Below are 15438 nucleotides of genomic sequence, written 5' to 3' on the forward strand. Positions count from 1 at the left end.
CCCATGAACTGTCAGCTCACATCATTTAATGCTTTAAAGAGAGCCTCACTTTCAGAATTGTGAGTTCCTTTCCCACTCCCAGAACTTCAACTCCCAGCATGCAATGCGGGAAAAGTGAATCTCCAAGTTACAGAAATTGGGAGTCGTTCCCACTCCCAGAACTTCAACTCCTAAAGCAATTCGGGAAAAGCGAGCCTCCGTGCACAGAATGGGGAGCCTTTCCCACTCCAGAATTCAACTCCCACATGCAATGCGGAAAAGAAATCCGCACGTGACAGATTTGGAGTCCTTTCCCACTCCCAGAACTTCAACTCCACATGCAATGGCGAGAAAGCATACCTCACGTTAAGAAAATGGAGTCCCTTTCCCGAATCCCAGAACTTCAATCCCCAGAATTCAATGCGGAGAGAGTGAGCCGCACTGACAGGAAAATGGGGGAGTCCCACTCCACATATATCCCAGCATCAATGATGGAAGAGCTCCTCACTAACAGAAAAAGGGAGTCCTTTCCACTCACAGACTTCAACTCCCAGCATGCAATGCGTAGAATGAGCCTGCACGTGAACAAAATGGTATCCTTTCCCCTCCCAGAACGAACTTCACTCCACAGCATGCAAGTGCGGGAAAAGCGATCCTCAACGTACATAAAATGGTAGGTCCTTCCACTCCCAGAACTTCACCTCCCAGCATGCAATGCAATGAGTGCCACTTTTCCCAGCAGTGCATGCTGATATTGAAAGTTCTGGGGTGGGAAAGGACTTCCCAATTTCGGTCACGTGAGGATCTCGCGTTTGCCCGCATGTGCATGCTGGGAGTATTTGAAGTTCCTGGGAGTGGTAGACTCCCATTTTCTGTCAAGTGGCGCGCTTTTCCCGCAATTGCATGCGGGGATTGGAAGTTCTTGGAGTGGGAAAGGACGCCCATTTTTCCGGTCACGTGAGGCCACTGGTCCCGATTGCATGCTGGGAATGAGTTCTGGGAGTGGGAAAGACTACCACCTTGTTCCTGTCACTGAGGTATGCGTTTCTCACATTGCATGCGGGAGTTGAAGTCGGGGAGTGGGAAAGGACTCCTATTTTCTGTCATGTGAGGTATGCTTCTCTCAGTGCATACTGGGGGAGTTGAAGTTCTGGGAGTTGGGAAAGGGACTCCCATTTCGGGTCACGTGAGGCTCCGCTTTTCTTTTCCGCGGTGCATGCTGGGAGTTGAAGGTGCTTGGATTGGGAAAGGACTCTTACATTTCTGTCATCGTGAGAACTTCCCTTTTCCCTTTCCGCATTGGCTGCTTGGAATTGAAGTTCGGCTACGGGATGGAAAGCCGCCCATGTCTGTCACACTGAGGCTCGCCCTTTTCCCGCATTGCCATGCTGGGGAGGTGAATGTTCTGTGAGTGGGAAAGGACTGTCCAAATTTTCTTGTCACGTGAGGCTCACTTTTTTTCAGCGCATTGCAATGCTGGGAGTTTAAGTTCTGAGAGTGGGAAAGGACTCCCAATTTCCTGTCACGTGATTCCACGCTTTTCCCGCATTTCGATTCTGGTATGTTGAGAGTTTCTGGAGTGGGAAATGACTCCCAATTTCTGTTCACTTGGCTTATTCGCTTTCCCGCCTATGTCCATTTGTGTTACATACTGGGATTTTACTTATCTGGTACTTTTGACCGGGCCTCCCACGTTTCTTTCCCGGTTCTTCTTCGTCATTTCCCGCATTGCCAATGCCTGGTGAGTTAATTTTTGGAGGGGGAAAGACTCCCCATTCTGGTCACGTGAGACTCGACTTTTCCCTCCTCCTTTCATGCTGGAGAAATTAATTGCTTGGATTGGTTAAAAGTACATCCCAATTTCTGTCACTGAATGAGGCTCTTTTTTTTCCCGCATTGCATCTGGGATTTTACGTTCTGTGCGTGGGCAAATGACTCCCATTTTCTGTCCCTTAGTATGCTTTTTCTCCATTCAGCTGGGAGTGACGTCTGGATTGGGACGTACTCCCAATTTCTGTCACTTTAAGGCTACGTTTTTTCCAGGCATTCTTTCTTGGAGTTGAATGTTCTTGATGGGAAAGGACGCCATTTTTCTGTCACGTGAGACTCGCTGTTCCCGCATTGGCATTCTGGTAATTGAAGTTCTGAGTAGTGGGAAAGGACTCCAAATGTGTCACGTGGAGACTCGCTTTTCCGACATTTCAGGCTGGATTTGATGTTCTGGGAGTGGGGGAAAGGACTCCCATTTTCCTGTCACGTGAAAGTATGCTTTTCGTCGCATTGCATGCTGGGAGGTTGAAGTTCTCCGGAGTGGGAAAGGACTCCGATTTTCTGTCAAGTGAGGTATGCTTTCTCGCTTTGCTGCTGGGATTGAAGTTCTGGAGTGGGAAGGACTCCCAATTCTGATCACGTGAGGCCTCCTCGCTTTGCCCGCATTGCAATACTGGGGAGTTGAAGTTCTGGGAGTGGGACGGACTCCCATTTTCGGGTCACGTGAGGCTCGCTTTCCCTCGTGCATGCTGGGGAGTTAAGTTCTTGAGTGGGAAAGACTCCCAATTTCTGTCGCGTGAGACGTTACTCCGCTTTTCCCCGGCATTGGCAATGCTGGGAATTGAAGTTCTGGGGTGGAAAGGACTCCAATTTCTGTCACATGATGGCGCCCTTATTCCCAGCATTTCATGCTGGGAGTTGAAGTTCTGGAGTGGGAAAGGACTCCAATTTTCTGTCACTGAGGCTCCCCTTTTTCCCCCCCGCATTGCATGCTGGGAGTTGTGAAGTTCTGAGAGTGGAAAGGAATCCCCAATTTCTGTCACGTGATGGCTGCTCGCGTTTTCCCGCAATTGCCATGCTGGAGTTGGAAGTCCTTGACTTGAGTGGGAAAGTACTCCACAATTTCGGTCACGTGAGAGTCTCTTTTACCTCATTGCATGCCTGGGAGTTGAAGTTCTTGGAGTTGGGAAAGGACTCTTCCCAATTGTTCTGTCAACGTGAGGCTCAGCTTTTCCGCATTGCGATGCTGGAGTTGAAGTTTATGGGTAGGGAAAGGACTCCCAATTTCGGTCACGTGAGACTCGCTTTTCCCGCATTTGCAGGCTGGGAATTGAAGTTCTGAGTGGGAAAGGACTCTCCCAATTTCTTCACGTGAGGCTACTTTTTTCGCCGAATATGCATGCGGAGATTTTGAAGTTCTGGGAGTTGGAAAGGACGCCTCCCAATTTCTGTCACTGAGGCTCGCTTTTTCCACAATGCTTGCTGGGAGTTGAAGTTCTGGGAGTGGGAAAAGGACTCCCATTTCTGTCACGTGAGGCTCGCTTTCCCGCTTTCATGCTGGGAGTTGAAGTTCTAGAGTGGGAAATGGACGCCCAATATGTGTCACGGAGACTCGCTTTCACACATTGCATGCTGGAAAACTGGAAAGTTTCTGGAGTGGGAAAGGACTTCTAATTTTCTTCACGTGAGGCTCGCTTTTTTTCTTTCCCGCATTGCCGGCTGGATTTGAAGTTCTGGGAGTGCGAAAAAAGGACTCCCATTTTCCTGGTCACGTGAGGTATGCTTTTCTCGCATTGCATGCTGGGAGTTGAAGTTCTGGGAGTGGGAAAGGACGCCCCATTTCTGTCACGTGAGGCTCCCGCTTTTTTCCCGCATTGGCATGCTGGGAGTTGAAGTTCGGGAGTGGGGAAAGGACTCCCAATATCTTCACAGAGGCTCGCTTTCCCGCGCATTGCTGCTGGGATTTGTAAGTTCGTGAGTGGGAAAGGAACTCCCAATTTTTCGGTCACGTGAGGCTCGCTTTTCCCGCATTGCATGCTGGGAGTTGAAGTTCTGGGAGTGGGAAAGACTCCCAAATTTTTGTCAAGTGAGGCTCCTTTTCACACATTGCATGCCTGGGAAGTGAAGTTCTGGGAGTGGTAAAGGACTCCAATTTTCTGTCACGTGAGCTCGCTTGTTCCCGCATTGCAAAATGCTGGGATCTTGAAGTTCGTGGGAGTGCGAAAGGACATCCACATTTTCTGGTCACTTGTGAGGTATGCTTTTTCTCGCATTGCATGCTGGGGAGTTGAAGGTCGGGGTGGGAAGAACTCCCCATTTCTGTCACGAGACGTGCTCATCGCTTTTCCCGCATTGCAATGCTGGGAGTTGAAGTTCTGGGAGGTGGAAAGGACTCCCAATGTCTGTCAAACGTGAGGATCCGCTTTTTCTTTCCAGCATAGCTTGCTGGGAGTTGAAGTTCTGGGAGGGGGAAAGGCTCCCAATTTCCCTGTCAGCGTAGACTCGCTTTTCCCGCATTGCATGCTGGGAATTGAAGTTCTGGGAGTGAAAGGACTCCCAATATCTGTCACGTGAGGCTCCTTTTCCCGCATGTGCATGCTTGGGAAGTTGAGTTTCTCTTGTAGTGGGAAAAGGACTCCCAATTTCTGTCGACGTGAGATTCGCTTTTCCCCCGGCATGTTGCATGCCTGGGAGTTGAAGTTCTGGGAAGTGGGAAGGGGGACTCAAGTTCTGATCACGTGAGGCTCGCTTTTCTCCCGCATTGCATGCTGGGATTTGAAGTTCTGGGAGTGGGAAAGGACTCCGATTTTCGGTCACGTGAGGCTCGCTTTTCCCTCGTGCATGCTGGTAGTTGAAGTTCTGGGATTTGGGAAAAGGACCCCATTTTCCTGTCACGTGAGGCTCGCTTTTCCCGCAGTGGTGTGCTGGGATTGAATTCCTGGAGTGGGAAAAGGACTCCCATTTTCCCTGTCACGTGAGGCTCGGCTTGTTCTCCACAATGCTTGCTGGGATGTTGAGGTCGGGGAGTGGGAATGGGACTCCCAATTTCTGTCACGTGAGGCTCCGCTTTTCTCCCGCATTGCATTCGGGGAGTTGAAGTTTCTGGGAGTGGGAAAGGACTCCATTTTCTGTCACGTGAGGCGCGCTTTTCCCGCATTGCATGCTGGGAGTTGAAGTTTCTTGAGGAGTGGGAAAGGACTCCCATTTTCTGCCACGTGAGGCTCACTTTTCCCGACATTTTGCTGCGTGGGAGTTGAAGTTTCTGGGAGGGGAAAGGGACTCCTATATTTCCTGTCACGTGAGGTATGCTTTTCTCCGCATTGCATGCCTGGGAGTGAGTTCTGGGAGTGGGAATGGAACTCCAATTTCCTGTCACGTGAGCTCCCTCGCTTTTCCCCAGTGCATAAGGGAGTTGAAGTTCTGGGAGTGGGAAGGCTCCCATTCGGTCACGTGAGGCCTCGCTGTTCCCTCGGTGCATGCTGGAGTTGAAGTTCTTGGAGTGGGAAAGGGCTCCCATTTCGGTCACGTGAGAATCGCTTTTCCCGCATTGCATGCTGGTATTGATTTCTGGGAAGTGGGAAAGGACTCCCAATTCGTCACATAGGCTCCCTTTTCCCGCAATTGCATGCTGGATTGAAGTTGCTGGGGAGTGGGAAAAGGACTTCCCATTTCCGGTCACGTGAGGCCTCCCTTTTTCCGCATTGCATGCTGGGAGTTGAAGTTCTGAGAGTGGTAAGGACCCGCCCATTTTCTGTCACGTGAGGCTCGATTTTGTCCCGCATTGCAGCTGGGAGTTTTGAAGTTCTTGGAGTGGGAAGGACTCCAAATTCTGTCACGTAGATTCGCTTTTCCCCGCATTGCATACTGGTAGTTTGAAAGTCCTGGGGTGGGACAGGAACTCCCAATTTCTTCACGTGAGTCGCGTTTCGCCGCATTGCATTGCATGCTGGAGTTGAAGTTTTGGGAGTGGGAAAGGACTCCCAATTTTCTGTTGGTCAACGGGAGACTCAGCTTTCCCGCATTGCATGTGGGAATTGAAGTTCGGGGAGTGGGAAAGGACTCCCAATGTCGGTCACGTGAGGCTCTTTTTTCCCGCATTGCATGCTGGGATTGGAATAGTTCTGGGATGGGAAGGACTCCCCCAATTTTCCTGTCACGGGAGGTCGCTTGTCCCAGAAGAGGCCGGCTGAGGTTGAAGAGTTCTTGGCTGGGAGGGGGAAAGACCCCATTTTCCTGTCACGTGAGGCTCGCTTTTTCCCGCATGGCATGCTGGGAGTTGAAGTTCTGAGAGTGGGAAAGGACTCCCAATAGTGGCACGTTAGACTCTCTTTTCACACATTGCATGCTTGGAATTGAAAGTTCTGGGAGTGGGAAAGGAACTCCCATTTTCTGTCACGTGAGCTCGTTTTCCCCGCATTGCATGCGGGATTTGAAGTTTGGGAGTGCGAAGGACTCCCATTTTCTGTCACGTGAGTAATGCTTTTCCTGCATTGCATGCTGGAGTTGAAGTTCTGGTGAGTGGGAAAGGACTCCCATTTTCTCTGTCACGTGAGGCTCCTATTTCCCCGCATTGCATGCTGGGAGTTGAAGTTCTGGGAGTGGAAAGGACTCCCAATAGCTGTCACATGAGCTCGCTTTTTCACGCATTCATGCTGGGAGTTTGAAGTTTCTGGGAGGGGAAAGGACTCCATTTTCTGTCACGGAGGCTACCGCTTTTTCCCGCATTGCATGCTGGGAGGTGAAGTTCTGGTATTGGGAAAGGACTCCCAAGTTTTTTTGTCCAAGTGAGGGCCTTCTCTTTTCACACATTGCATGCTGGGATTGAAGTTCTGGGAGTGGAAAAGGAGCTCCCATTTTCTGTCACGTGAGGCTGCGCGTTTTCCGCGCATTGCATGATGGGATTTTGAGTTTCTGGGAGTGCAAAGGACTCCCATTTTCTGTCACGTGAGGTATGCTTTTCCCGCATTGCATGCTGGGAGTTGGAAGTCTGGAGTGGGAAAGGACTCCCAATTCGTCAAGTGAGAACTCACTCGCTTTCCCGCATTGCATGCTGGAGTGGAAGTTCTGGGAGTGGGACAGGACTCCCATTTCGTCACGGAGGCTATCGCTTTCCAGCAATGCATGCTGGGACGTTGGAGTTCTGGGAGTGGGAAAGGCTCCAATTTCTGTCACGTGAGACTCGCTTTTCCCCGCATTGCATGCTTGGGGAATTGAAGTTCCTGGGAGTGGGGAAAGGACGCCAATATCGTGTCAAGTGAGGCTTTCGTTTCCCCGCATTGCATGCTGGGAGTTGAAGTTCTTGGAGGGGAAGGACATCCCAATTTCTGGGCACGTGAGATTCGCTTTTCCCGCGTTGCAGGCTGGAGTTGGAAGTTTCTGGGAGTGGGAAAGGACTTCCCAATTTCTGTCGACGTGAGGCTTCGCTTTTCCCGCATTGCATGCTGGGATTTGAAGTTCTGGGAGTGGGAAAGGACTTCCGATTTTTCTGGTCACTGAGGCTCCGCTTTGCCCAATCGGTCATGCTGGTAGTTGAAGTTCTGGTAAGTGGGAAAGGAACTCCCATGTTCCTGTCACTAGAAGCGCTTTTCCCGCATTGCCATGCTGGGAAATTGCAAGTTCGTAGAGGTGGGAAGGGACTTCCCATTTTCTGTCCGGGAAGCCGCTTTTCCCGCAATGCGTGCTGGAGTTGAAGTTCTGGAGTGGGAAAGGACTCCCATTTTCCCTGTCACTTTTGGAGTCTCCGCTTTTTTTCCCGCTTGGTTGCTTGGGAGTTGAAATTCTGGGGGTGGGAAAGGACGCCCATTTTCTGTCACGTGAGGCTCGCTTTTCCAGCAATGCTTGGCTGGGAGTTGAAGTGCTGGAGTGGGGAATGGACTCCCAATTGGCTTGTCCCTGAGGCTCGCTTTTCCCCATTGGCATTCTGGGAGGTTGAAGTTCTGGGTGGGAAAGGACCTCCCATTTTCTGTCACGTGAGGATCTCTTTTCCCGCATTGCATCTGGGAGTGAAAGTTTCTGGGAGTGGAAAATGACTCCCATTTTCGATCACGTGAGGCGCGCTTTTTCCAGATTGCCATGCTGGGAGTTGAGTTTCTGGATGGGAAAGACTCCCATTGTCTGTCCACGTGAGGCTCACTTTTCCCGCATTGCGTCTGGGAGTGTAAGTTCTGGGAGTGAAAAGAACTCCCATTTTCTCTCAACTAATGTAGGCTTGCATTTCACAACGCTGGGTGGGCGGACGGTGCCGGCGCCCCTGGGTGGGCGTGGCCCGGTCCCATCCCGCACCCGACCCCGAACCCTACAGGTGGCTGCACAACTCTGAGCTCCGGGCTGCTCCTGCCTCTAGAGAGGCTGCAGTAATGTTTGGAGCCAGCAGGCAGGACGACTGAACCACAGGGGCCGGGGTCCGCTGCATGCGCTGCCATTCCTTCTATTGGCCAGCCATCTGCTTCCTTATTTGGAAACATCTGCAGGGAGGAATTTACATTCAGGAGAGCTGCTCCCCATTTCTCTTCCCCTCCTCTCTTCTTATATTGTTAGGTTTTTTTTCCTCCTCCTCTTCCCCTCCTCTTCCTCCTCGCCTTTCCGTCCTTTCTTCTTCCCCCTCCCTCCCCCTCCGCTCGTCGTGTTCTTCCGCTCTCGAAGCCCCCGGCTCTTATTCTCCAGGGTCCAGGCTTCTCAAGGCTTTGCCCCCTTATAAAATAGAAAAAAAGCTTTGGTCTTCCCATAATCATCCTAATGAGACTACCTGGGAAAAGAGGGGTGAGGGGTTTGGGGGGGGGTTGGAGGGGGCAAGGAAAAGGAGGAGGGGGAATTGCTAAGAAGGCTTGGGAGTGGGAAATTAGTTTTCAAGGGCACAAGGGCTCCGTGTGATCTTGCAAAGGTATGGCCTGCTTTTGGTAGTGGGAAATGTAGTTTGCAATGGCAAAGGGTCCTGCCTGTGATCTTGTAAACAAATGCTATGCCTGCTGGGAAGGGGAAATGAAGTTTGCAATGGCAATAAGGGCTGGCCTTGAGCTTGCAAGTTGCTAAGCCTGCTGGAGTGGGAAATGTACTTGTATAATTGGGGGGGGTGGTGTTGGCCAGAAAGAGAAGTACAATATTTCATCCTTCTGTCTAGGAATAATGCCAAAATGTCCATCCATTTTGAGCATGCCTAAGAAACATGCATTTATTATTAACATGTTTTTAAGAAATGATCAATTTTTTCATGTTTCCTCCATTTTTTAAACGTGTCGCTACCTACCTTGGAAAATTGGCCCTACATGGTCCTACATTTGTCCCAGTTTGGAGGTCCTGCCTTATGGCAACCCTATGTGTGCATTGTCTCATGCGGTTGCCGGTCCATCACAATGCTGCGCTCCCCAACCGGGTGCCCTTTTTAAGAGAGGATTGTTGGAGTTCAGCTCCCAGAATACCAGGCTATTGGCTAAGTGGCTTGAGGCCTTCTGGGAGCTGGAGTCCAACTCTCTTCAAGGCACAGTTGGGGGGGGGGAGACACTGGAGAGCATATATCCTATTAAGGGTTTTTTGTTAGCCCAGTGGGTTCCCAAACTGTGCCCTTTAAGGGCTTTTTTGGACGCCCAGCCCAGAATCCCCAGGCTATTGGCACAAGAAATGGCTGAGGCTTCTGGAGATGTATCCCAAAATCCCCCTTTAAGAGCACAGTTTGTGGTGGTTTGCCAACGTAAGCTTGATTCTGGCCATGGCCCCATTGTTTTTTCCCCCTGGCTGGTGGGCACTGAGGGCCTATCCCCCTTATCCTCCCTTAACTCCTGTTTGCTTCTTGGGGCCTTTGGAGTTTCAGTGAGGCCTATTAGTTTCCTCCTCACTCAGCTTTCCAGTCCTTTCACAAATTCACAGCGCCCCCTGGGGCCAGGCCCTGGGAAGAACCCCGATCGACACAACAGGCGGTTGGTTTGGTTGCTGTTTTTTCTTCCGGCCTTCCATTTTAGTGGCGTCTGGGCGACGCCGAGGCCCATTGGTTGCGTCCTGCGCCCTCCTCCTCCTACTAGACCTGTCTCAGCCTGAGACGAGGCCACCGGATGGGCGCCGCCCCGAGCAGCTTCCCTCCCGCTGGCTTCTCCCTCCCTCAGCTCTTGATTGTGGCTCCTCTTCTTCTTACTTCGCCTCCTTCCTCCTCCTCCTCGGTGGCTCCTTGCCGGCTTCCCTTATGGAACCCCGTCACCCTCATCATCAAAGCCCCCAACCAGAATACACGGACCGACCATCATGCTGCTTCTTGGACTGGACCGTGGGCCGCCTCAAGAGCCACCTCGCCAAGGTCTACCCATCAGCAAACCGGTGAGAACCCCCCCCTTTGGTGCGTCCACAATGAGGGAATAATCCTGTTGATCGCGCTTTCGGTTGCATGCTCCAGGAGAGGGGATTCTGGGAATGGTCGTTGTGTTGTGGACCAGAGGGTCTAGAATCCCCGCCTCTGAGTCATGGCGACCAAAACGCGATCAACCCGATATTATCTCTGCATGTGGCATTCCACTTTTAACTGCCTCGCTGGACTAACAGCCCCCAGAATGCAACGGGAGCAGAGCAGTGGAACACAGCAAACACACTACTCTTCTTAGAACGTTGCTGTTTATCATCATCATCATCCAACTTTGCGCTCCTGTTGCATTCTGGGGCATGTAGTTCAGTGAGGCCAAAGAGCTCCTGGCTGAGGATTCTAAATGGTTCCTCTCGTTAAACTACAAATCCCAGAATGCAACAGGAGGCAGGCAGAGCAGTTAAAGGTTAGTAGCCCACACTACTCTCTTAAAAGGTTTCTATTTATATTATATTATTATAATAACATTATTGTTCCACTTTAACTGCTCTGCCTGCCTCCTGTGTGCATTCTGGGATTTGGAGTTTAGAATCCTCACCAGAGACCTCTTAGGCTCCACACTGGACACAAAACCCAGAATGCAACAGGAGGCAGTCAAAGTGGAATAGCAGCAGCACACACTCTCTTAAAAGGTTGCTATTTATCATCATCATCCAACCATCATCATTCCACTTTTAACTGCTCTGCCTGCTTCCTGTTGCATTCTGGGATTTGCAGTTGGAATCCTCAGCCAGAGATCTTTTTGGCCCCACTGGATTACAAAACCCAGAATGCAACAGGAGGCAGTGGAATAGCAGCAGTACTACGCCTTTCCATCCAACGTTGCTCTCCCGCTTTTAACTGTTCTGTCGTCTCCTGTTGCACTCTGGGATTTGAGTTTAAAGAAGGGGAGGGTTTAAATCCTCAGCCAGAGAAGCTCTTAGGCCTCACTGGACTACAAACCCCAGAATGCAGCAGGAAGTAGGCAGAGCATTTAAAGTCGCCAGCGACGTTTTAAGAGCGTGGTAGCAAGCGCCGTAATCTAACTAAGGGGCCAAACACACACTCCAGGGATAATCCAGTTTGAGACCGCTTTAACTGCCCTGGCTCAGTACTAGGGAATCCTGGGAACTATTTTGCGGTGGCGTGAGAGCTCTCTGGGCAGAGAAGGCTAAAGTGGCGTGGAACGGGATTATTTCTGCAGTGTGTTTTGCCCCTCCCCCCCAGACTCTCCCATACAAGGGCTGCCTCTGCACTGGAGAAGTAACCCTGGTTGGCACCACTTTAACTGCCAGGGCTCAATGCAGGAATGCTGGGAATAGTATTTGTTGTGGCACCAGAGGTTTGGTCTCTCTTGGGGCTTCCTCTCAGAGTCCGCTCTGGTGCCACAACCAACTCCAGTCCCTGAATTCCAGTCACTGAGCCACAGGGTGTCAAACTGGGTTATTTCTGCAGTGTGGATGCAGCAAAGAAGGATGAGCCACACAGTTCCTGTCCAGGCACCACAGTTGACAACTAGGCCTTCTCCCCTCCCCAACATCCCATTTCTCCATTGTGTTAAGTCGGTGCCTTGGTCTGCCTCCCATAGGGACAATAGCTACTGTTGCTCAACCACTAGTGCTGTAGAAAATATTTGAGACCAAATGGTCCCAAACTTTGGTCTCCAGATGTTTTGGACTTCAGTACCCAGAATAGTTGACTATTGACCAAGCGGGCTGGGGATTTTGAAGTTGATGGCCAAAACACTGGAGGACCAAGTTTGGAAACCATATGATCCTTATGGTACTTCCTTGATTTGGCATCTCACTAAATAGGTCTTAAGTACTCTTAACACACATCTTTCCTCGACAATCATTCAGAGAAGTCAAGAGGTGAAAGTCATGTCAGAGAGCCTTAGCTCTGTGTCTGAGCTGTTTTAAATCACCTTGAAGGGTGACGTGTTGCAGGATTTCAATGTGCACTTTACAGGTATATTAATAAGCAAGAGAGTTTCCTGCTTCCATTGAGTGTATAGTAAGTGAGAAATCAAGGCTTAATGTGAAAATGCACAGTGAACAGTAACCCCAAAGCATCAGTATAACATATCCTTATCTGCCATTCCACCAGTCAAGAAATATTCCTAGGCTGGAGTGTGGCCAAAGGAGGGTGACTAAAAATGGTGAAAGGTCTGGAAACCATTCCCTATGAAGAGCGACTTAGGGAGCGGGCTATGTTGCCTGGAGAAGAGATGGTTAAAAGGTGATATGATTAGCCCTTTTTAAATATTGAAGGGTATCACACTGAGAATGGAAACGTTGGACGGAACAATGGATGCAAGTTACAGGAAAAGAGTTCCACCTAAATATAGGAGGACTTCCTGACAGTAAGAGCTCTTTGACAGTGGAACACACTCCCTCGGTGTGTGGTGGAGTCTTTTTCTTTGGAGGTCTTTAAACAGAGGCTGGATGGCCTATATCGGGATGCTTTGGAAAACAGGAGAGATCCCAGCAGACTGGCGGAGGGCAAACATTGTCCCATCTTCAAAAGGGGAAAAAAGAGATCCCAACAATTACGTCCAGTTAGTCTGACATCAGTACTAGGAAAGATTCTGGAGCAGATATTAAACAGAGAGTCTGTGAACATCTAGAAGGCAATGCCATAATCACAAAAAGTCAACATGGGTTTCAGAGAAACAAGTCATCCAGACAAACCAATCTCTTCTGTATAAATTACCAGCTGTGTAGATGAAGGAATGGTGGATATAGTATACAGTATCTTGATTTCAGTAAGGCCTTTGACAAGGTTTCCCATACATGACTTCTTGCAAACAACTGGTAAAATGTGGGCTAGACAAAGGAACTGTTACATGGATCTGTAATGGTTGACCGGCCGAACCCAAGGTGCTCAACAATGGCTCCTTTTCATCCTGGAGAGAGTGACCAGTGGGGTCCCACAGGGCTCTGTCCTGGGCCCAGTGCTATCAACATCTTTATCAATGACCTGGATGACAGATTGGGAGCATACTTATCAATTTGCAGATGACACCAAATTAGGGGGAATAGCTAATACCCCAGAGGACAGGATCAAGATTCAAAATGACCTGAATAGACTAGAAAGCTGGGCCAAAGCTAACAAAATGAATCAACATGGAGAAAGTAAGGTATTGCACTTAGGGCGGAAAAATAAAATGCACAGATAAGGATGGGTGACACCTGGCTGAATGAAACTACGTGGAAAGGGATCTAGGAGTCCAAGTAGACCACAAGTTGAACTGAGTGAACAGTGTGATGCGGCAGCTAAAAAGGCCAATGCATATTTAGGCTGCATCAATAGAATATAGTGTCTAGAGCAAGAGAAGTAATAGTGCCACTGTATTCTGCCTGGTCAGGCCCCACCTAGAATATTGTGTCCAGTCTGGGCGCCACAATTCAGAAAGGACATTGAGAAATGGAGCGTGTCCAAAGGAGGCAACAAAATGGAAAGGTCTGGAAAACCAATGCCATGAGGAACGACTTAGGAGCTGGGATGTTTAGCCGGGAGAAAAGAAGGTTAAGAGGTTGATATGATACCCTGTTTAAATATTTGAAGGGATGTCATATTGAAGAGGGAGCAAGCTTGTTTTTCTGCTGCTGCTCAGAGAACAGGACCCGGAACAATGGATGCAAGCAACAGGAAGGAAAAAGAGATTCCACCTGAACATTAGGAGGAACTTCCTGACAGTAAGGGCTGTTCGACAATAGAATGCACTCCCTCGGAGGGTGATGGAGTCTCCTTCCTTGGAGGTCTTTAAACAGAGGCTGGATGGCCATCTGTCAGGGATGCTTTGATTTGGATTTCCTGCATGGCAGGGGGTTGGACTGGATGGCCCTTGAGGTCTTTTCCAACTCTACGATTGTATGAATATGTAATCTCTCCAAGATGGTAGTTATCTTGGTGCTGTTCCACCTTTGAGTATCCTTAACCTTTTCTATCAGTTAAAATATATATCTTTAAAATTTTATTTTGGTCCTCTGATTCTTGTTTTGAATAAACGGGTCTAAATGCTCTAAAGCAGTGGTCACCGAACTGTGCCCTTTAAGAGATTTTGGACTTCAGCTCCCAGAAGCCTCAGCCATGTAGTCTGGGATTCTGGGAGCTGAAGTCCAAAATCTCTTATAGTCGCAGTTTGGGGACCACTGCCCTAAATGCACCAAGTCGTGTCTAATCTTGGAAACTAAGCAGGGTCAGCCCTGGTTAGTACTTGGAATGGGGACCACCAATAAATACCAGGTGCTGTTGGCTATATTTTAGAGGAAGGAACTGGCAAAACCACCTGTGACTGCTCCTTGCCTAAGAAAACCCTGTTCCTTACCTAAGAAATTCATCAGGTCGCCCTAAGGCGCATATGCACACAAGGGCAAATCAATCCTGAATGCTCCCTAGAAGGCAGGATGACTGAACTGAGACTGTTGTACTTGGGGCATATCATGAGAAACATGATCCACTAGAAAATACTTTCTTGGCAAGGTGGAAGGCAGTTTTGGTAAAGAGGAAATTGTATTACAGGTGGATAGACCGAAGTAAACCAATGCTTTGAGTTTTGAAGACCTGAACAGGGCTGTTATTGATAGTGTGACTTGGAGGTCTCTCATTCATAGGGTCAAAGTTTATTTGATGATAGTTAACAGCAAACCTTGTTTTGACACTGATTGGAAAGCACAGCCATCTGCTTTTTCATTATGATCAATATAATCCTGAAGCTCTCCTTTTAACTAGCAGTCATGGTTGCTTCCCTTTCTGGTATAGCCCAGTTGGGTATGGCTTTTTCCAGAATGTCTAAATGTCTTTTTGGCATTAACTGGGCAACAGTTGTGCTGTCCCTTGCTGCAGGTTTTCTTCATGGTATGCCTAAGGAAACCACATAGATAGCCTGCATCACCACACAACCTGTTTCCAATATAATATTAAAAAATATTATATATCCATGAGCTATTGTTTGCTGGAGTTCAACCATCCATCATATCCACCTTGCCCTCACTTCAAAGCTCTCCAAGGTATATACATGGTGAGGTAATGGTACTTTTAGCTCTTAATCTACTTCCCACTTGTTTATTTTTATTTCCTATTTAGAGAAATGTGCAGGATTGAAGCTGGGTCCTAGTTTTCTATTTCCAGTTTATGAATCTTATTCAGTACAGAAAGGCTGGTTTAAAGAGGACATTCTTTTGGTTTGATGTACAGTGACATACTAACCTTCAATTTCCGTGCAGAAATGCAAGTTAAACATAATGATACAGCAAATCAAATAAGGAACTGGAGATGCACAGTTTTACACAGAAAAATGAACTTTGGTTTGCTGTACGTCATAGCTCCAGATCACTGGGGAGTTGTCCACTTTTATTCATGCGCGG

The sequence above is a fragment of the Sceloporus undulatus genome, chromosome 6 (genome assembly GCF_019175285.1).
Source record: "Sceloporus undulatus isolate JIND9_A2432 ecotype Alabama chromosome 6, SceUnd_v1.1, whole genome shotgun sequence".
Taxonomy (NCBI): Eukaryota; Metazoa; Chordata; class Lepidosauria; order Squamata; family Phrynosomatidae; genus Sceloporus; species Sceloporus undulatus.